At 46.2% G+C, this 23,327-nt stretch overlaps 2 protein-coding genes across 12 annotated transcripts in view; one reads left to right on the plus strand and one right to left on the minus strand.

The window, feature by feature from the left end:
- Eip78c (Ecdysone-induced protein 78C) overlaps positions 1-23,327 on the minus strand; it is a 284,379-nt gene that overhangs the window by 257,558 nt on the left and 3,494 nt on the right. The window lies entirely within an intron of this gene.
- Positions 1-23,327, plus strand: part of Dscam2 (Down syndrome cell adhesion molecule 2) — a 99,529-nt gene that overhangs the window by 751 nt on the left and 75,451 nt on the right. The gene's annotated exons all lie outside the window — the stretch shown is intronic.

The following is a 23,327-nucleotide window of genomic DNA, read 5'->3' on the forward strand; positions in this document are numbered from 1 at the left end:
GACGGTGTGACGGATGCAGGGTTGATGATCTCGAGCAGCTTCGCGAGAGTTCACGCGTATATTCACTGCGAAGGTAACGGGGAGAGGAGCTCCGCGACGGTTCACTGTTTGGCAGTGCTATTTTGGTAAAACGAACCCTGTTCTGTGGAAACTGTTACGGGTTTCTCGGGTACGTATCGCTAAAAGTTTCGCTGGGCTGCGTGACGGGAACAAGATAACGGCGAGCACGTGACACTCGTGTGAGTCTAATTTCTGGAACATACACGCTGAATCTGCATCTGTCTATTGATAGGAGAGAATGGAAGTTCCTCTTGAAAACATCGTGGGGATGAACTGAATAAACGCGCGTCATACTCTGCGATAGATTCGTGCGTGAAAAGCGTGCACTAATTGGGACTGAAATTTTTTCCCCGATTTACAAAAGCAGAATTTGCGAAAGGTTGAAGTCTGACTCCTAAGCAGAACTTATAGAATCGTAATTTTTTCTCCTCGAATAGCTTATAATTCTTCAAAAGTTTCTTGGGGAATTGTAACTTTTACACGTAGCTGTAGAATTCTCACTCCCTTGAATTGCCCGTGTTCGAAAAACCTATTCTAACAGCGTTGAATTCCCAGTAGGGCCTGTTTAGAATCGACGACTGTAAAAACCGTGTTCCACTCTCTCATTAAATTTTCCCGAGCGTGGATTACATTCTCTCGAGGGAAAAGCGATTCGAATGTACCATGCAACATCGTAATGAGGGTGGAAAAGTTGTATAGTCCGTTGAAAACGTCATTTCGTAAAGAATTTCCAAAGTGAACGTTCATCTTATAATACTACTAGGTTTACTACTCGGCTTCGCTCGAAATTTAGATTCTGATTTTATAACAAAAAAAATTTATTTATTTTTTGTTGCGAAAACAGTCACATTCATCTCCCCCAGACTTTCTGCTTTATATATTAAGACGACAAATCAAATATTTGTCGCTATCATGACAAATTCATAAGCTTGTAATGCACTACTATTCCAATTATTTATTATATTCCATGTGCCCGCTACAGTGCACTATCCCTCGTAATAAAAACTCAAAATACTCTGAATTGTGTGATTTTATGGCGAGGCCATTAGCGCCCTACTCGAATCCGAGCAAAAAATTTAGGCACAATTATAAGGTAGCCAATGAAGTTCGATTGCCAGTTTGCCTCGGAGGCGGAAAAAAAATTTTCGATCAACTTTTCTCACTGGCACGTTCGTTCGCAAAGTACATATTCCTGAGAAATTCTGTCGGTGGAAAAGTCTCGTTGGAGAGCAGCCCCCTCGAGCGTACGCAGCAAAAAGGAAAACCGTAATTTTATTCTGTGGAGTGCGCGCGTCTACCTGGAGTGTACATTTTCATTCGAAATTTCGTCAGAACCGCGGGTATAAAGGATACGCTTGAATCAAAAATTAACTCCAGCCCACGGTAACAAACGATACGGGGAAAAGAACAGTCGAATTCAACGGCAGACAGCCCTCCACCACGGAGCACTTTAAAGGGTTAACTCATTTCCATGTAATTCCCATAAGTGGCTCGGAGCAGGGGAAGAAAACGAAACCTTACAAGAGAAGCGATCAGAAGGCAGTTCACTGCAACTACAACAATTAAACACATCAAAGTCCGTAAGTCCCTGCCGAAATTACAAGCTAGAGCTAAGAGTTCAAAGGACAATTTGAACGGAAGTAAAAAGATCTCCAAGCTACGATGAAATCTACTTACGTGACTTATAAACGCCACTGGAAATTGCTGCAACATTAAACGGTAATTTAAGAGGAGGACAGGCGAAAAGGCGAAGGAGGAAACAACGCGGCGTCGCTTCCGCATCAACGTGCAGAAAATGATAGAAGAATATCTTCGTATTCGCGTTCCGAAGAAGAACAATACGTTTGTCTGGCCAAGGAAGGGGCGACATCACTCAGACAATGAAGAACGTCGATAATGATCGCGACGCATCTTAAGACCTCTCTCGTTAACGTTCTGCCCGGTTCTTTCGCTTCTTGCAGGAAGCTCTCTGTAGTTTCCTGAAGGAGCTCAACCAACCCCCTGCCCACCCCCGCCACTTTTGCCCGCCCACTCACCCGACCGCTGTCCTCTCTCTCCTCCCTCCACCGTTTCGCACTAATTGCGGACAATTCCAGACTTTAAATCTCTCGAATCTCGAAAGCCTTTAATCTCGACGGTCGAGCCTTAACGACGTCGCCGTGTTTCGTATAGCGACAGTTTGAAATTTAAGCGCTCGAGGGGGCGGAACAGACACCCTTAATAAGGTTCCTTCACCGTCTCGTCTTCCTCCTCCGTTCCTCTTCCTCTTCCCCATCCTCTGCATCCCTCTCTCTCTCTCGCTCCGTGTCTTCGGCTTATCTACCACCCCCTTTCTTCGCCGTTTCGCCTGACCTACGTGCTCGAATGCACAGAGGCGAGAGCGTTAATGGAATATTTTAATGGCTAAGCAAACCTTTAATCAACCTTTGCCCGACCACCAGGACACATTGCGCGAAATTAGCAGTAAGTAAGTAGATGAGGCGCATCGCGATATGGGAGATGCTCGCGCCGCCGAGCCATCGGTTTGGTCTCTGTACCATCGCAGGAATAACTAACCCGTTAAATTCCGCCGCGATACTCGCCGCGGAAGGATAAAAGTGTGACCCGTCTGCAGGGGCACCGTGCACGGAATCCAGCTACGCTCCCGGGGATTGATTAAAAGCCAGATACGGAATTTTCCTGGGCAACACTCGCGGAGAAATAACTCCTCGAAACTACAGGAAGTTATCCCTCCGAAATGAAATCCTCGACCCTCCGTATCGGCAGGGACGGGAAGGGGAAAAATGCTCGGTATAATTACACGGAATCGTGCAATTAAAGTTTCCGACGTGTTCGAAGCTCCCCGTCGCCGCGCACTTCTTAACCATCGATGTGACTGCGCCCCGGAAAGTGGACGAAAACCAGGGGCAAAAGGACAGCGGAGGAGGGAAGAAAAACGAGGAGGTATCGATCGAGGTTTATCGCGGAAGGTTCAGCGAAACTACCGGAAGCGGAGGCCAGCTGAGAGCAAACAGCTTAATGCTCTGTCTGGAAATATAGGAAACGTAGAAAATAGCTCGGGGGGGGGGGGGGCGAGAGAGGCCGGGAGATCAACAGGGAACGCTGTCAGTCACTGTGAAAATTATCGCTCAAGTATCCCAGGTTTGTACACGGATCCCTAGACAGTCTGAAGGGTTGCTTGTAGATGGTGGATGCAACGGGGCTGGGGACGCGGACGTCGAGAGATGCGCTTCTCTCGTTGGCACGTTCTCCGATTATGTGGATAATGCGAGGCAACGTGACGAGCCTACGTATACATCCCGATGGGCAAACCCCCGCTGGCCCTGCGCCGCCAGCCCCACCTCTGCACACCCTATTCGTTATGAATATAAACTCCGTGAAACTGATTCGTACCGCTGCCGAGCGCTGCGAACTACCCTCGTCACTGGACGGAAGGGACTGGACATTTCGCGATGGAAGCCTGGCGAACTTGTGCACTCGCTGCCACACTGTTTAGTCATTTCTGTCGCCCCTTGCCTGCCCTGCTTCCTAACAGTTCGCGGAAAACAGTTCGGCTGGATCAGCTGTCTCTAACAAGTGTGATGAACATTCACGAGGGGTGTTTGAGAGATTCTGTGGTTGAGATTGATTTGTAAATGACTGGGGGAATGGTTTAGTTGCGGCGTAGGAAGCTTGGTGATATTAATTGTAATTTAATGTCTGAGTTTCTTAAGTACTATTTGATAGTTTCTTTTGAGTTGTTTCTGTTTGGTTGGTCAAGTATCCCTGTAGGGGTGATTTGTTTTATTAGTTCGAAAGAAACGTTGCGCTATTTCGAGCACGTTTTCGTTACTGAAATCTGTGAGTTGCCCCGTTTCGTGCTTCGTACTTTAAATAGATTAAAACCGACGAAGAAAAGTAGAGTAATAACTGCTAGGGAAGTCTCTGTTCTTCGTATCGGGTACAATATTCAGCCACTCTGAAATACTTTTTTCCTCGTTCATTTAAACAGCTACTTCCTGGGCTTGGCTCTTCTACCGTGATACCGTCGGTAGCGCGAAACTTTTACGATTGCGAATCATAATATCTTCTTTCTCCACTTTCCTTTACTTTTAATTCTGTTCCTTCCATCCCATTTCTTTTCTCTTCCCTCCTCGCTTCGGAGACAAGTCCCGAGTTTCCTTCAGTTCGGAATAAATCGAGCTCGCGCATGTATCGCTGCTTGCCCGTCATCCGTGTAAAATAGAAGGAAAACACGGGGAAGGTAAATGAATTTGAAAGCGTTTCTGTTTTCCCACGACACGCGAAATTCATGCGCGCGCGTGTTTTGCGTTTGCTTCGCAAGCTATTCTCTCAATTCTTCTTCCGCTCACGATGAATGGTATAAATGTAACGACAGAGTTGTAAATCGGGTCAGTGGTCTTGAAATTTTGAAGACACACGTTCTTTAGGAATTCTCCCTTCGTATTTGCACCGTCTTTGATTAATATCGCGTATCTTTGATTCACTTTCGTTCATCAATCTACTTCTTCAACCTGAGAGCTGTACTCCCAGCCGTTAAACTTTACTCTCCTTCCATCCATCATCGTTCGTTGTACGCGAATCGTTTGCACGACACGTTTTCTTGACAAATATTTCCCAGTTCAAAGCGATTTATCATAGACCCATGAATAACAAGCCACGTTTATCTGAAACCTTAATGGAAGAACACTCGATTCTTCCCTTACAGGGTCCTGAATCCCAAATATGCTTTCAAAATCTAACCATGCAGAATAATTATAAACAAGGAGAATTACAGAGAATATTATATCCCAGATGATCCGAACAATAAGTAAATTTCTCCAACAAGTGATTCGAAGGAGATAAATTTTCATACGTTCGTTCGAATCAAGAGATTGCAAATTGTGGTCTGAAATTGTACAATTTCAAAGAAATTCATTTAAATCTAGTATTAACCGCATTCTGTGACATTGAAAAGGAAACACGACATTATCATAGATTCTCTAACACTCAGTACACTTCATCTTTATTCAGAGAGCAGTTCAACTTTCAATCGATTTCGAGCACATTTTATGATAACAGCCTAGACCCGTCCCTGGGAAACCACAATGGTACCCTGTAACTTGCCGAATGTCGTTCCAGGGAAGGTAGTTATTGCTGGGAGAAAATTGAGGGAGCGGAAGAACTGCGGAAAGTCGACAGAAAGTGATTTAGATACGTCAGAATTGAAGCGCAGCTTGCCCGCCCCCCTGGAGAAAGAAAATTTACTTTGCATCCCGGCCATTTTCCTTGCCGAAGGAAGTTCCAGTGCGAGGCATTTACAATTGAAATTACTTTCCCCGACGTCTCCGGATTATTACTTTAACCTGCAACCGCGAATATCGTCAGTATCCTTTTCCTAACGACTCACATTACTTTACAATTCTAATTACTTGAGAAATATTTCGAGAACTCCGTGGCCCGTGGAATAAAGAGTTTAAGCGTGCTTCTCGATGAGCGCGTTTGTTGTTGGACATGCAGAAGACGTCTGCGAATCCTGAAACTTCTGCCGGAGAAGGGAATCGTACGGATGTCTAGCTTTTAACGCAAAAAAATTGCGGGCAAAGTTTGAAAGTGGCGACCTGAAACTTGCGAAAAACTTGTGGATGGTAGCGTGCGTCCTGCCACAAAGCTCCGCGATCCCTTTAACGTCGCAAACAGTCCCCTGCTGAAAAACGATTACGGAGTCGCGAAGATGCGACAGGAAGAAGAACGAAACGGGATCAAGTCATAGAACGAAACAGTTGGAGACCGATCGAGCGGTTTCTCCCTCCCGATAAAACTTTCGATGTTATGCTCCGACCCCCTTCGCCAAGTAGTTGTAACGGGATTGTATGTGAGAATCGTCCAGGAAATTTTGAAGGAAAAAGAGCGCGCAGACGTAGGAACCAGTTTTCGAGCGGGAAAGTTCGACGAAGATTCAAAAGGGGGATCGACGCGCTCGAGGTTCAACTACCCTCCTTCTTGTACACTTCTGTCGTCGACTTCTGTTTCGATCTTTATCCCATATCTCCTGGCGCTGGAGCAGTTGAGGCTAAAGTAGTAGCATGGTTCCTTTGCAAGAAACTTTAGTACTGTAAGTTTCAATTACTTATCGAATATATAAGGTAAATGTCCCCATTTCTGCTAATTTCGTATTTTTCTTATTATTATAAGCGTTACGTTTGCACTATAGTTGCAACAAAATAATTCTAAATTATTTGCACATTTACGCGAGTGTTGCGCGAGGTTGGGGCTAATCAAAGAGCAGCATAAGCAACAAAAAACTTTTAAAACGAGGGACTTATGATTTTTCGATCGTGTGCTAGCTGGTTGTGCTAAGACATAGAGTAGAACAGCGTCGCTATTGGTATTCGATAATTCGGCAGAAAATAGGTTTTTGCAGTAGAAGTTGTCATTTAATAACATAAACAGATACCGTATTGTGCTGTGGATTTAGATGTTTTACTATTTTTAATTTTTTTAAGTAGAAAACAGGTGAGCAGGTTTAGGGTCAAGTAAATCACCGTCACGTCCGCATTTCTACTCACCAGAATTTTAGTAACATAACCTTACAATTTAATGCACGTTGTAACCGTTATTTCTATTCGAAGGCATCTTATTTTTTGTTTATCATTATTTGATGCTTTACTGTTGTGTTATAAAACCTCTCCATAAAAGATGTAACTTATTTTAACGTGAAAAGGCATCATATTATGTGAGCAGAAATTGATACAAATGGTGAGTAGAAATACGTACATCGCTATTTTCCGTGAGCAGAAATACGGACATTTGGAGCATTGTATTTAATTACAAATTACTAATAGTTAAACATCTTGAAATATTTATTATTAAATAATTAATCAATTACTCTGCAACTTGTGATCACAAACAAATTTTTTACACTTCCTTTACGACGAGTAACCTCTTAAATGAGCAGAAATTGGGACATTCACCTTAGATCACGCGCTTGGTCCCCCAAGAGCCACAGAAACCCGTTCGAATCAAAACACTATCGGGGCCCCGTCATCCGTGGCTTCCGTCCCAAGAACGGAGACACGGCGACGGGGGCAGAGGGTCCGTGCTCGAGTTCTCTCTGAGCGGCATTGTGCCGGTAAATTAAGTCGTCGCCGGGTTAAAGGCGTCACAGTTTTACGCGCGATAAAACGGCGAAAGGAGGGCCAATTTCCTGATCGGCCATGGGTGAAACGTCCAACCTCCCTCGCTGCCCGCCCCCGCTGCGCCACCACCTTGGGACGTGTTTTTCTCCTTGGCAGCCCCTGCTCGCCCCCGATCGACCCTCTTCTAAGCTCTCGACCGTAACACGCACGCCAGTTGGTTCGTCGAGTGGTCCGTTCATTTTCATTCGCCGAGATTGCTTTTCATCGATGCTCGCGGGAGCACCGGCGTACGCGCGCGACAAAAGCTGCCCCTACGCTTCCTTTCACGCTCGGTGTGTATTCCGCGCGCGCGGCACCCTGCACAGGGGCTCGCGTTCTCCTCGCCAGGAGGGTGCACGGTTTTCGCGGGGCCCTCTCGTCGGAGAATGAACCTCGGCAACATTCTTGACGGCTTGTATCGCGTCCTTGCCCCGACGAACAAATCGCGGAACTAATTTGCACGGTAATGAGCTCATTATCCTGGCTACTCCGGCGAGGCGGCGATATTAGAAGATAATTTAGATAGCGCCGCGTAATAGCATCAACCCGGCCACCCTTTGAGAACTGACTGCTCGTGCGCCCGATAATGTAGAACGAGATGGGTGAAAAGGAAATTACACGCGGGAAATAAAAAGGTGGTGAAGAGCGAGGAGTGTGGAGGGAAGCGGTTAATTCTGACGTAGAATCGAAAAGAGCTGCGGGACTCGGAAAATGCGAATGAAGGTGTTAAGTAGAAACGACGAGTCATGGACAGACACGTGGCAAGTAGTAGTAGTCTATTTCACTAGCCCTTCGATTTCAAGATTCAGGATGCATTCCAGTAGATTCAATAATCTGTGTATACTCGGATCACTGCGGATATTACACACTTAGTGTCGCTCAAGTGCAAACAACCTGCTGCACTCCGCGTTACGGCACTCTCCCCTAAACCTACTCCCAGGTACCCACGCAGTTTCCGTTTTTAAAGCTCTGCAAATTGCTTCGCGCCTTTCGCCCCTACGTTACACATAATTAAATTACAAGAATGACGGGGAATCTTTGATAATTCATCAGTAAAGCATCGCCAGTGTATGATACCGCGCCAGGTGGGCGAGTGGATGTTGTGCACGTGCTGTTGGATGGATCTCCGTCAGTTCTAATACTGACCCATGACAATCCGCTCCTGAATTTAACAACTGACTATCGTTTGTCAGCCATTAGCTGAAATCCTTTGCATCTATCGCGTTGCATTGTTACCAAGTTATAGCTGTGTGACACGTCAGATATACTTCATACCAATGGATACATTTGAAACCAATAGAGATATTTTTCCAGCGGTAAACTCTGGGGTCGCGAGATGTACCTCAGCTTATTATGCCTGGCTAATCCAGATGAATGTGTCTATTTTCACAAAAAAATCATTATTAGAACTTGCTTGCTTCCTTTTTATTTGTTTCCCCAAAGTTTTATTCCTACTTTTGCACGTTACACACCTCTACGTGCTTCACTTCCAAAATATATTACTCATTATTATTATATTTGAACATTACTCAATTAGTGTAATTTAAAGTTAAAAACATTCAATTTGCACAATTATTATTGCAAATAAAAAATTGGAGCAAAATAGTATATTTCTCCTGACCTGCACCTGCGTTTGTGCAAAAAAATATCAATTTTTCAAAGGGTCGGATGCGGTCGGATATGAATAATTGAATTTTGTGAAATTGAATCTATACAGAATTATGAGGTATGCTTGAATTTACGGACAAATGCGAACAATTCTTTTAATTTACAAAAATACGAAAATGGTAACAAAAAATCTTAATTTGGCAATAGAATATAAGTGTTTATATTTTTCATTACAACAAAAAGACTAACTAAAACTATTCCAATGTGTAACAGCTGATCATTTTCTAAAAATGGAAATCTAAAATTTTTTTTAGAATATTTAACTGAGGAAGCCCAGAACGCCCGAAATAATGTTTTTAAAAACTACTGCGAATTATACGCAAAAAGAGCAGCCGAAAAATGACAAATCAAGATGTTCTAAATAATTTATTAATAAGCCCCGACCCATATATATGGAAATCAACATAAAGGGACTCTTGAAGTCCCATTATTAAAAAGAGCGACGAGAAAAAAAATGATTATTGTATTTATTATACAATACATTACCTATAATCTTAGATTATAATCATTAAATGATGAAATATGTAAGAAATGAACTGAATGCCTACCTAAACGTCGATCCGTCCCACTGTGCGTCGGTCCGCCACGTGTGACGGCCCATGCATAGCTGCTAAATTATTCCACGATAAACGTGTTTACGTACGTTTAGTCGCGCGTGCTACTTCAGTTCCCTCGGGAAATAGGGGTGTCATCCTCGCGCGACCCGTTCGACCACGCGTCGCGCGTATCGACGAATAAATAATACGCTAAACAGTCTCGACGCACCGCGGAAACACGCTCGTTACACCGCCACCCCATTTTTCCCCCGTCGGACCCGCGCGACAGTCGTTCCATCGACGGTGTAACACCGATGCAATTTTCACGGGGAGTAACTAACGGCCGCCGAATGCCCGTGCGTCCCTTTAAACGCGCGTTTAAAAATTCAAATGTAAACCCGAAATATACAACGTCCATTGCGCGCTAAACGCTCGAGGCCTTCACATTCCCATTGTTCCGTCATTAACGCTCGCTCCATCCCCGCGTACCGGCGGGGTTCTGCTTGTTTGGCGATCTGGGGTAGCCCGGGGATAATGTAAGATCACCACTTCACTCTTCGCTACCGCCTCATTGCATTCTGTTTTACTTGACACTCGAGCAGTGGGGAAAATAATGATGCACCTTAAAAATCTCGGTGTTCAACTCCAAGTTTGTAAGTTTGAAAACATCTCGTATCGGCCTGAGCTTCGACCTTTAAAAGATAAAGTACTGGCTAAGAAATAATTGCTTCCATTCTATTCAACCATTCAAACACCATCGACGCTCCTAGGAAATCTCACAAATGCACGGTGCAATTTAATATAGCTACCTACAGGTAAACTTGGTGAAGAATCACTATTGATCTTGATCATTCGAAATCAAGCAAACTCACCATCGATTCACCGCAGTGACACAGACTCCGCACTAAGGGCCAAGTTCCCAAGTTCGCGTCGAACGCGCGCGAACCTGATGACTAGAAACTATTGCCAGAATAACCTCTTCGCGGAGAGACCGTAACTGTACCGTGAAAATTTAATAAACGCCGCGTATGCAGATAGCAGCAGCGCGGTGCTCAGATCCACGGCGAACTCCTAACAAGTAAGAGGCGTGCTTGCCGGCGAGCTGCGAGACACACTTAAGGAACAGCAACAGCCCCTCGCATATTCATCGGTGGTTGACCAGATACACGAGAAAGGCGGACTTTCGGCGATAGACAAGAGCCCGTGAAAAACGAGGTAGCCGAGAGGAAGATACGAGGGGCTGCACTCTATCGACTCGGCGATGGCCGAGCATGGAACGGAAATCGGCGTTAAAACTGCTCGATCCCCATTCCGAGGGAATTGATTAGTCCAATTTTCCGCCGAGGAAATTGATGTTCGCGGCGCGTCTTAATCCAGTTTAGAGAAACGCGAGGATATCTCGGTGGAAGATGAACGGGCCGGTAACGGAATAAAGACATCGCCGATCTCCAAGCTTCCACCGTACGATTGCCTATCCCGCTCTGGACGCGACGTTATCCATTATCGTCCCCCTCCAATCGAATCGCAACGATCATCAAACTACAGACAACTGTCAGGAGGCTTCGTAAAGCCCGGTTGCGTCAAGATGCAGCGCGAGGGGTGCCACGTCTTTCGACGCGCTCGAAAAATGTCCCGTGCGTTATAGACCGAGGTAACGCGATTGCCGTTGGAGTTAATGGAACCGCAGAGAGATGCGGGCCCAGAGGCCTCCCCCTATTTTCTCGCGTCGTTTCCTCGTGATGTTTTGAGGAAAAATCGTCGCGGTTTCGCTCGAGCGAATAATTTCGTCGCGAAGTTTGCGCCCGTTCGGCGGTGAAACAAACGGTATCTCATCCTCCGCCCCATTCTCGGCGACGATTCTCGCGAAGGCTATCTCCGCGATTTGTTTCCCAATTATCTCTGAATGATTCAACCGCTTTCTCTATAGATCTTACAGCGCACTTTGCGCACGCGAACGCGTGCATCGGAGTGTATTCAACGATTTCCCTGGAACCATGCAGAAACGGGTGCGAAGTGCTGAAACACCTAGGATCCGTTTACGGGATTCAATCTTCGCGAGGAGCGGCTTAAAAATTGAAACAACTAGGAACCTAGCCTCTCCCTACACTGATTATAATTCATCCAAGACCTGCGTACAAGTTGCTCTCGGAGAAATATCTGAACCCCTTTCTCCTCCGTCTTTAACGGGTCTACTCCCGGCCCAAGAGAGCGTGACCGATCTCGAACCCGTTCAATGGCCACTTCTCGCGCCCCTGTACTCCACCCTCTCTTCTGCAGCGTCGCGGCAAGATTTCCTTATCGGCTACGTGACGTTCTGCGGATTCCTCACGCATCACAGATTACGCCGTGGATCAAAAGGCCAGGGAGAACGAGGGTAGGAAGGAAGCAAGGAATTCTCGAGCGAGCGTGCATGTAGGTGAATACCAGCACCGGTACACGTGACCGTGCAGCGCACGACTACTGCTCCAGCGTCTCTCCTTATCATGCTCGAGCGGTGACCGACAGCGTTACGTACCGATGTACCGCGATCTCGATAAAGCAACTACTATCCCCGGCAGCCCATCGTCTCTTACGGTCTTCAAGAAGCTCTTGAACGAGCGCACAGCAGAAGAGAGACACCAAGGGAGAGAGGTGGGAGGAGAGAGAGAGAGAGGGAGAGAGAGAGAGAATGAGAATGGAGGTGAAGAGAGACGAGGTGAGCTGCTGGCTGGCACGACTCGCTCGATATCCATTAACCCCCTCCCCTGAGTGGCATCCCGAGTCTCTGTAGAGTTTAGGGGTGGCTATTCCCTCCTCGTTCATCGGCAAGACACGAGTCTATAGCTCGGCGAGAGAGCGAAGGCTCCTCTCGTTCGTTAACCTGCTGGAAACTGGAACTTTGGAAACGAGCCGGTGTGCTCACAGATTCTACGCTTGCTCCCTCCATGTTTTCGTATTTCCTTTTCCACCGATACCTATTTCGCGGCTGAAAACCACCCCCACGCGTGGACACTCTTCTTAACGCGCGAAAAACAGCGTTCGCTGCTGCATCCACCTCCCCACGCCGTCTGGCTTCTTTTCCTTCAGATCCCTAGCGCATCTTGTTTTTCCTCCTCACACGGACCCGCAGCTACGCCTCGGCTATTTAATATTCATACGATTATACGAGGAGCAGAGTCGCGGGCGAGCCACGTTCCCCGGGCGGCATTTAAACGATGAACGACGACGCGGTCCGCTCCTCTTCCCCACGCGGGAAATAAGAAAGTGCATTTCAGAGGCTGCTGCCACTCACCTCGAAAGCTTGATGGCTACTCCCGCCCGGTTAATTATGCGCGTTTTATCGTCCCGCGCACTTAATGTAATTTCGTGGCCGAGCGACAAACAACAGCGGCAGGGTTGTTTACCAGGCGCCGTGGATCCTTTGAAGAGCGGGTGGTTATCACGTGAGCAAAAGGTGGACGACTGGTCGATGGCATCTGGGCTTGATTCGCGAGAGAGAGGTGATGAATTTTACCATGCGGCTAAACAAGTGGACTGGTTTTTCTTGATTGTACTGCATTGTAGTAGTTGCAGCGAGCTTTGTACCGTTCGAAGAAATGGTGTAACAACATTGGTTTACATGAAAAATAAAAAAATGGATACTCTCCCAAGTCACTTATTATTTCCTAATAAATGTTAGAAGAACATTGCTCGTCGTGCAGCTTCAGGTACGTTACAATGGCATGCAAAATTTATTCGATTGTCGAGGAGCATATTTCCGCAATACAACAGAAGTTGAAATTGTATGGAAGAAAATATGTATTATGCCGTTTCATAATTATTTAAACAACCAGTTCAGATTTCACGTGACACAACGAATTTTAGAAAACATTATTAATATTTTTGTTTTTAACTGTTTTCTAATTGTTTAAACAATTGATAGAACTTTTACCATTTGATAGATCTAATTAAAAGAAGTAACTTTTGTCTTGAAATTTATTTTCTATATCTTACAGAATGCGAGTTAGAAAATAAAATCGAAAAACAGCCGAATCTTCAGGGGTTAATTTCACCCCGTTGGTGTGATTTTGGGCAGCAAAAAAAAATTGCCTTGTAATCAGGAGGAAATTCCCTACATATCCATAAAGTTTCAGAATTTTTTGAATTTTCTGGTTCGGGATTTTCCCTTGTCAGTACTAAAGAAGATCAAATTAACTTCCTCAGGTCCGTATGACATTTCAAGCAACATGTTCCTTTATTCCATCCCATTTTCTTTAAATCCTTTCCTTCACATTCTCAACTTTTCTTTATCAACGGGTATATATCCTCGCCTTTGGAAGCACTCCATAGTTATTCCTATCCACAAGCAATCTGGTTCATCTACTCTCAATTCTTTGCGTCCTATTTCGTTAATTCCTTTCCTATCAAAAGTTTTTGAAAAACTTTGTTTCGATCAACTATTACAACACTTTAACCATATTGAAGCTATTCCTAAATTTCAGTCGGGTTTCAGATCTGGCCACAGTTTTACGACAGGTCTGTTGCCTGCATCGTTTCCCTTGATCTTTCAAAGGCTTTTGATACCCTTGATCATCGGCTCTTGGAAGCAATCTTATATGAGTTTGGCATAAAAGATACAGCTTTATCTTGGTTCTCTTCCTACCTATCTGATCGTTCTCAAGAGGTTGTAGTCTCCGAATCATTACCTGTTTTCTCGTCATCTCGCTCCGTTCCTCGTGGAGTTATTCTTTGGGGGTGGAATTGTGGTTTCACGGAGTAGATTTACGTTATAGCATTGAATAGAATTGTAAAGATAATCGGGAAGTTGCATTGCATATAAAGATATCTTGTATCTACCAGGGAGATTGAAGTTTATTTAATCCGTAAGCGAGTTGTGAATATTATGTAATATTTATTTCGAAAATTGTTGCTTTCACAAACACTTTCGTTCTACTTCAATACCGAACGTGGAATACTCGGCCACTTGCTGTAAACTTTGTTATACAACGCGCTAAACATTCCCAGATTCGCCAATATTTGCTCGCCATGTATGCCAGAATTGAAGTCGCGATAAAAAGTTTATCGAAGGAAAATAGGTCGCGCAGAGGGAGATGGGACGAAATTTATCGAAAAACACATCAGCAATTTCGCGACAGTGTCCCATATAAACGACCGTATCGATTATTCCTCCGGCGATTAAAACATCGACCTTTCTACTCGCCCCACATTCTCATATAGACATAAATGTCATTTAAAAGCATCGATTCGAAAACTAAATCCTCCACTTCACCCGCCTCTATCGCGGAAAACGGAGAGGACGATAAAAAAAAAAGTGCGGGTGCTTTTTCCACAACGCAGCCTCCCTCTCTTTCTCCTCGTACCCGGTCGCTGGAAATGTATAGGGTGCGACGAAAAACTTGCCACTACGAAGGCTGAGCACACAGAAAGAAGAAACTATTCTGACGAAAAATCAGGATACCTGTTCACCTATTACAAATTTTCAGTCTATTCATCCCTTTAATTTCCTCCATCGCTATCAATTTTTACATTATCCTTTCATCCAGTTAATCCCTGACGCGTTAAGCCTCCTCGACCCTTCAACTTCGATGAAACGATTCAGCCCTTCTCCACGAAGAAAAACCCGTCTCCTCGATGTCACCCGACATCTGCAACCAGAACACCATCGTAGATCGAATCTTGTCCGTGATTTTCGCGGCACCCCGTATACGCTCGACGCACGCACAGTTTTCGTTGCAACTGCACGATACACGGCTAGCCGTGACCGGGGGGGGTGGTAGCGGCGTGGCACATTCAATGGCACGGGGACCGTGTGCCGTCGGGGTACACGGTGTGCTGCGGTGAATGTGGCCACCCCACACCCCCCGCCCGCCTTCCACACCCCCACTGTGCAACTGCATGGAGATGCAGAGACGTGGATGCATCCTGTAGGAGAGTATAACGAGCTCGAACCCGACTCTCGGGTCGATGGCTCATGGTTTCGCCTTGCCCTCTCGAACAGCCCACCCCTTTCCTGTCACCCCTTCTCGCTCTCTGGACCCTCTCTCGCTCTTTCGCCAAGCTCGCGTTGCCTCTCTTTCCAGTCGTTCCTCTCGCCTCCCACGGCCCTCGCTTGCTCTCGTCCCGTCTATTCGTCCCAGCAGTGGCGTAACTTTAAATTCAGGGCCAGCGTACGCGGGGAGAGGTTCAGGGGGGTGGTGCGCGACACGAGGGTGCCCTCACCTGTCGAGTGGGACAACGGTGGTTACCGGAAGGGAAAACGTTTTGACGGGTGTTCTTGAGAAGACCGGCGGCCTTTGTGGGCTCTCCGCGAACTCTGGATGATCGGTGTGCAAACGCGTTTCCGCTGCCTTTTGTCGCGACGGCGCGGTACTGCAAATGTCCCTGGATTCTTCCGCTTCCATATAGGGAGAACAGGGCTGTCCGTCCATACCGAGGTGGCTCGACGAACGGAAATCGTCGATGCAAACGCGCGCACGCTACGTAAGTGCAGGGAGCACCGACAAGGTGCGAGCGTGCAGCTAATGAGCAAAACAGCAAACTGATGATTGAGAATTTTAGAAGCTCTGGTCTAATCTGTATTTCTATCGTGAGCGACCGCTAATAGGGTACAACTAGTGGGATCCTAACGAAATTCCTTATTGCGTGTCAGAGCGTATCTACTTCTCCTAGCTAGCCACAATTCTTGTGCACCAGTAGAAGGTCCAGTGAAACGGTAATTGAAAGAAGGAAAGACTCCCGGGTTTCTGTGCCGCGCAATGTTCCCCGGCCGATAAAGCGTTCGCGTCGTAGCAGCTATCGCGTAACTCTGACGCGGCACAGAAACGACGCCGAAGGAACCGGAAGAAGATGTCGCCTTGTCACCTTCCCCGTGCAAATACGACGCAAATTCGATACGAGGCGTCTCGTCTCCGTCGACTTGACGCACACGTCGAGAATGAGATACGGCACGACTACACCTGGGAATAGTCGAGCTTCCTCCTCCTTTCTCCTCCTTTCCCCACCACTCTCTTCCTCCTCCTCCTCTGTCGCTCCCCTCCCAGTGGCCCTTGTCCCTTTTTCACCCTCCAGCTTTCCCTATACACATCCACCTGCCTTTCGCGATAACACGTCGGCCAAAGTAACACGTCGGTTTGACTGATGTCGCCGCGGTGACGTAAACGCCCCCGGGGAGATGCCTTCCAGGTTTGATCGCGCAACCGTTCTCCAGCTGTCTTGTTGCCCCAGAAAAGACACCTCGAATCCCCTGCTGCCGGCAAGGATCGGCCAAACGGCGTCTTTCCTCTCGCTAGCTGACGGTTCGCTCGAGACAATACGCGTCCCAGTTCTCGACGATGATCTGAGGGGGAGCGGGTTGAGTATCAATTATAAAGTTGAAGAGAAACGCTCGCGTGATATACCCAGTCCAGATGGTAATAAGGATCGTTGGATGCAGAAGGGTTAATTGCTGCAGTTCTTGAGCACGGGATTATGAAACTGATTGTCGAGGAGCATCGACCTGTTCGGTGCGATCTTCAATCTGAGAGAGAATGGAGGAGGTTGGATGGAGGTTGATGGTGACGGTGGAAGTCCACTTCTGTGGACTTTCACTTGAGCGAACTCGTGTGAAGTTCTATTAAGTTAGACTGGACGGAGAGTTACTATCATTTAAAGCGGCGTAGGTATGGACAAGAGGATAAAAAGTTCAACAGAAAACCGTAACCAATTACCTTCCTACATTCCACGCAGACTATGAGAGCAAAAGGACTTCGCTCCAAGTGTTTAGCTACACCTGGCTGGTAGGCTTCTTTTGCTACACTTTCCTCGCGGCATATGTATTCTCCTAAAACCGCAACCCTTCTCCAGTCAGCAAACCCGTAAATACCTACAGGTGGTGAAGTGTTTCGAGCCAAGAGAATGTAACACAAATTGTCATTGGACAAACATTCAACTTGCAACATATCAAGAAGGCCACCGCATTGAAACCTCAACCACAGAAATTCGAGAAATCCATCAAAGCATAATCTTTACCCTTTCGAAAGACATTGAATACTTTGCCCTCGCGAAAGCAAACCCCTAGCCGCAACCCCCGCGTTTTAACTTCACGAGTCGATGGATCCACGTTCCTCGACGATTTCGCGAGCCCCACCCTGCGCAGAATTTCATCGAAAGCCCTTGCTCGATTTTCAGAGATATTCCTTGCAGAGATAAGAGGCGGCCGCTTCTTCGGTCGTTGACTCTGCGGGTAAAAAATATTATTTCCGCCTCTGGCTGACGCTCTCGTCCTTCCTAAAGCGCCTGGTGTCTCGTGCGCGTATTAGGCGCAGAGGACGTCGCTCCTCATCCTATCCACGGTTCTCTCTCTCTCCTCCCCTTTTTTTCCGCTCAAGAGCCGAGGGTGGATCAAAAGGACGCGCGCTCCCGACGAGACGTTCATATGGGAATACACAATGCGAAAGCGGCCTCGGTAAACGCACCGTCGAAAACAGCCCTCAGATCCGTGCGCGCTTCGCGCCCAACTGTCGCGGTTTGTTTAAAACGTGCCAGCCAGGTCTCACTCGACTTTTATTTATTTATCAACGGTGCAAGCCCTTTCGTCGTGCGGGTGCAACGGATATCGGTAATTGCACTTGCGCTGCTCCAAAGCTTGCGTGCTTACGGCCTGGAGGCACCTCAGGCCTTTTTAGAATAATCTGTGGGTCTGTTAATTTCTTCTGTGTGATATAATTGCGGGATACTGCAACGTTGTGGGAAGACTTTGTGGTGAATAGAGTATGAACTCAGTGGATGGGCTCCGCGGTAAAGTCTATGTATGTCTGTTCCATGGTTTTGTTCAATACAAGTGCATACAAGTTATTTGGGAATACCGTTACTGACTAAAGATTCTTTTAATTCGTAGGCAATGTACCATTGCGCGCTGCACTTTGAGGCAGAGTAGCAGGGACTGAATGGAAATAAGTACAGTCTGTCCCACAAGAGCGTGTTCCTTAACAACTGGGTTCTCAGGAACTGGCTCGAGAAACGCCAGTGGAATATTCTATAAATCCCAAGGATTCTCCGCGAGATCCTTTAAAGATTACTGTCCTTTGATCTAGGCAGGATATGCGTCTAACAGCCCAGTGATATACACCCCTTTAGAATCCCTAGAGATTGGATTTCAATTTCAGCTCTATGAGCCTCAATCAGGCCGAGTTCCCCGCGAGAGGAATTTTCAGTCATACGGACGATTCTAGAAACAAAAATGAAGATTCCAGCGAAAAGGGGTGAAATCTGCAAAACTTTCATCGACCGCCTACAAAATCCTACGTCGCACAGCAAAACCTGTCCACGTAACTAAACTTGAGAAGACGACGCGACTGATCCGAGGAAAGTGATTTAGATGAAAAGAAATTAGCTCCTCCCCCCCGATGATCCATCGGGATAAAGAATCGTACTCGCTGTTTCCCGTCGGAAAGGGAGGCGAGAGAGATTCCTATCTGTCCCGCGTTGGTCCATTCGACGACGGATTCGCTCTGCTCGGGGTATTTGCTCGCGTAATCTTTTTATCCTTTTGCTCGTGTTCATGGTCTGCGGGCCAGAGGGAGGTATGGAGGTGGGGGATGAGATCCACCGACATCCTTGGCCGCCACCAAGGAGCAATATCGTTCTCCTTCAGACGGACGCTCATCTCCAGGGGGAATGTCTGTTCCTCTGTTGCTCCCAACGATCTCTGTTTATCCCCGTTGCTCTACCCCTTTCTGTCCACCCTCCGACGTTTATTTTTCTCTCCTTCGAGCGGAAGCATCCGCAGACTGCAAATTAGCCCCGGATATCTCGGATAGCCGTTCCTCCGCTCCATTCCTCGTACGCCGCTCCCTCCGCATCTGTGTGTACGTACGAGCCGTAACAACATCAACCCCCCCCCCCCTCCCCCACGGCTTTTCCCGCCCCTGTAACAGGGTTATGTGACCGCTGTAAATAAAACGCGCACGTAGGACCGGCTACTTTTGCCAGAAGCGTAGCAACAGTTTGCAAGCGCGCGGGGATCGCGTGCTGGGGCCAGTTTGTTTTGTTGGCCCAGTTTCTTGCGATGCCACATACACTCTCCCCCTCGATCGGGAGCAGCCGCATCTTTCTTGGCCCGAGGTCAATACGACGCGAACCTTGGCGAGGGACATTGATCCCGATCCACCGACGGCCAGTGAAAGTGCACAGTCGATTCTCAGACGCAATCGCGACGAATTAAGGTCTAAACCAGGGCTTGAAACCGTTATTATAAAGATTTCGGTTCTTGAAAGAGTTATGAAGAACCTTTATTCGGAATAACCGTTATAAAGAACCTAAATATCGGACTATATAAGTATAAGTTACGGTTCCTATATAGCTCTATAACTTTTATTTTTTAGGTTCTATAACTTTTATTTTTTCGGTTCTATAACTTTTATTTTGTAGGTTCTATATAAGTTACAAAGCGGTTATAGAACCGATCCTTGTAACGATTGTACAGAATTTTACAGTAAATGAAATCACAACATATCACAACTATAGATTACTCTGTGTAACCAAATTGTTTAAAAATTATTATAAATAAGTAAGCAAATATATATTATGTACACATTTGTGCATACGTATACAAGTGATCCTTGCATGCCGCCGAGTGTATACATATACATACGATGGATGTAACGGGATGTAGCTGGACGGAGTCAAGTGTGACAGTAATGGGAGGGAGGGTACGAAGGAGGAAAGAAGAGCCAAGAACAAGGAGAGAAGATTTGGAAGGATTAAGCCTAAGCCCATGTTGAACCGCCCATTCGGATATTAGGACATGATCGGATTCCAGTTTACTAACAACTTCATTAATAGTGTTCGGCGCAAAGGTGGAAATAATCTGCATGTCATCGGCGTACATGCACGAAACATTTGACTTAGTGAGACGAGGTACATCGGCAACGAAAATATTAAACAGTAGCGTACCTAACACGGATCCTTGTGGAAGTCTGTACTTCACCGCACGCAAAGAGGAGAATTTTGGCCCGTCACGGTTGAGCATAACCTGCCGAGTGCGTCCAACCAGATAGGAACGAAACCATGAGAGGGACAGAGGAGACAGTCCGAAAAATTTCAATTCAGCAATCACCTTTAAGCACACGTATCAGTTCCACGACGGTTCAGTGGCGCGAGTGCGAAGGGTACAAAATATCGCCTCCCTGTTTTGCTCGCCCGTGTCGGTTACTCAAACTGAAACAAACAGACCATTCACACTGGCGGCACTGAACCGTCACGGAACTGCTATGCCTGCGTAGACCTTTAAGGGCAATCGTTGCGTCACACGCCTTCCCCGGAACGATCTTCTCGATTTCCACGACCCACCGGGCGTTTACGTGCAACCGAATAAAGTGGCCACGGATGTGGCTCGTTTAAAGCGATTCGAGAGGCGATCGATGTCGATTCGTAGAACCGTTGGGTCAATAGAGGCTGACGACACGAGGAGTACATCGATCAGAAACAGATGTTCCGGGAACATGTGTAGTATGTACTGGGAATTCGGCCAGGGGACGTGTAAATCAAGTGTCTCGCGATGATGTAGTACATTTCGATAACAGTTTCTTCTTGTGATCCGGAGGATAAACGGGGCTATTAAGGAAATGGCTTGAAACGGAATTATCCATTTGGAAAACAGCCACCAAATGGAAGTTATCTACGAACTGCGATGAAAGGACAGCTGGCCACCCAACAGTACGATCGTCTGAAATCTATGGAGACAGCAGAAATTCAACCTGGATACGAGATGCTGGCGATATCACAGACAGCGCGTCGTTTTTCAAAACGAGTTCTCAGAGCCAGGTGCCTCGTGCAGCCTGGGAAAGGCTGTTGGAAAATTCTTCGGGGAACAATGTTCCCTGAAGAATGCGCGCGCAAAGTTTGGTACCAAGCGCAGCACAATACGCAGGCACGGCGAGGTATTACGACTCCTTCTCAGCGGAATATGTGTCCCCTCCACGGTTGTTGCTGCCTTCAACCGTGACGAGATGCAAAACGATTGTTGCTTTATGCAGTGAAATAAAGTTTCGTGACGCAGGACGAGCTTGCACGCCTTTTGTATCAAACTTGGCGCTCGTGATAAATGAATTCGCCGTGTAAAGCACGGCCGTCTAATGCGTTAATTAAAAAACTTTCGGGAATCTTTCGCGACTCGTTACGTCGAGATCGTCTTGGAATTATCAAGTGGAAACAACGCGACCATAGAATGCGAAAAGAAGGCGCTCCCCGCTGCGATAATTAACTGTTCGTCGTTCGCTTGCACTTATATTAGATCAACGTTCCGCTTCGATGCTCTGATACGAATATAGTTTGCGAAATAATCATCGAAGAAATGTAAGAATTGTAATTGCTATCGATTGGGCAAACGTGAATATCGGTGGGTCTCGATGATACCGGTTTACTTGAACGCGTTACGATCGATCCCAAGTTATGCTAATAAATTCCACTCTATGATTTCACTCGCCAAAGAACTAATTAAAACTTTTCTAATTCCCCTATCTCGTTACGGCAATATCGCGACCAGACATTTACGACCACCATCTCGCATTGCTGCTATAAATTCGATTCGGTGGATTATTGATTCGCCAGCCAAGAAATTTTCCCCGTGATCTAGTTTGAAAATACCGCTGTCCAAGTTAAAACGGACTCGGGTAGATCGATGAGAATCGTTCGATGAACTTCAAGTCCTGATGCTGAGTGAGATATCCGCCCTCTGTATGAGGGGATAGAGTGGTCCGTATTTATACGTGTCGAATTTTTTTTTTGTATTTCTTTGCTCTCACCCACTAGAACGCTGCCATTTGATAAAAAAATAGTCCCTGAAAAAGTTTATTGCAATCGGACAGCAGGAAAGGGTGCCGACCAGGCCTTAGAGTTTACAGTTTATCAATAGTTTGGATTTCAAGAATTTCTAAAGAAATGGTAAGCCCTATCGAAATTTTGTTCAAATAATATTAAAAGAGCATTCAATTTTCTACAATTACTGTATATATAAGTTTTTCGCGCTTCCAACCACTTTTTGGATAATAGCGTTTCAATATAGAGATGTCCGCACTTCGCGCGTCCCAACTGTACGGCTTGACGTATTGCCTACACGCGCGTATTGAGGACATCTCTATTATTTAAACGCTATTATCTAAAAAATGGTTGGAAGCACGAAAAACTTATATATACAGTAATTGTAGAACATTGAATGCTCTTTTAATATCATTTGAACAAAACTTCGATAGGGCTTATGATTTTTGAGAAATTCTTCAAATTCTAACCATTGATGAATTCTAAACTTTAAGACCTGGTCGGCAGCCTTTCCTGTTGTCCGATTACAATAATCTTTTTCAGGGACAATTTTTTTATGAAATGGAACCATATTATGGGGTGAGCGCAAAAGAAATCGCAGGTTGAAAATAACGGCCACCCTAATTAGGGGTATATCTCTCCTTTCAACTTTAGAGACTTCTGAAAATATAATAATGATCCTTTAAAAATGTCTACTATTAAAAAAATAATCTAGCTGCCTGCAATAGTTGATGGATATCGATTCTTGATACCACCGAAGTAAAACGAGTCTAACATCATTTAAGAAGCGAAGAGATAAGCCTGCAAGCGTGACCGAGAATAAACGGTCCACCAAACTATGATCTAATCAGGGATGAACCCATCTAAACAGCATTCTCGAAGCTTTCCACCCAGTTCAACTATATAAACCACCCTAACCGCCCAAAGAAAATACATACACCCAATCGTTACTCCCCCCAACGCGCATATCCACACACAGACCCATGGAACTGCATTTACGAATCACCCTCCCCGAGCATCCGCCCGTAATCGACAACATTACAATCCAATCTTCCACCATCACGCCAATCAAACTTGCCGGGGCCCGCGCAGCCATTGAAAAGCACCGCCAGCGATCGCCGAGGGACCATTC

The sequence above is a fragment of the Andrena cerasifolii genome, chromosome 3 (assembly GCF_050908995.1).
Source record: "Andrena cerasifolii isolate SP2316 chromosome 3, iyAndCera1_principal, whole genome shotgun sequence".
Classification (NCBI taxonomy): Eukaryota; Metazoa; Arthropoda; class Insecta; order Hymenoptera; family Andrenidae; genus Andrena; species Andrena cerasifolii.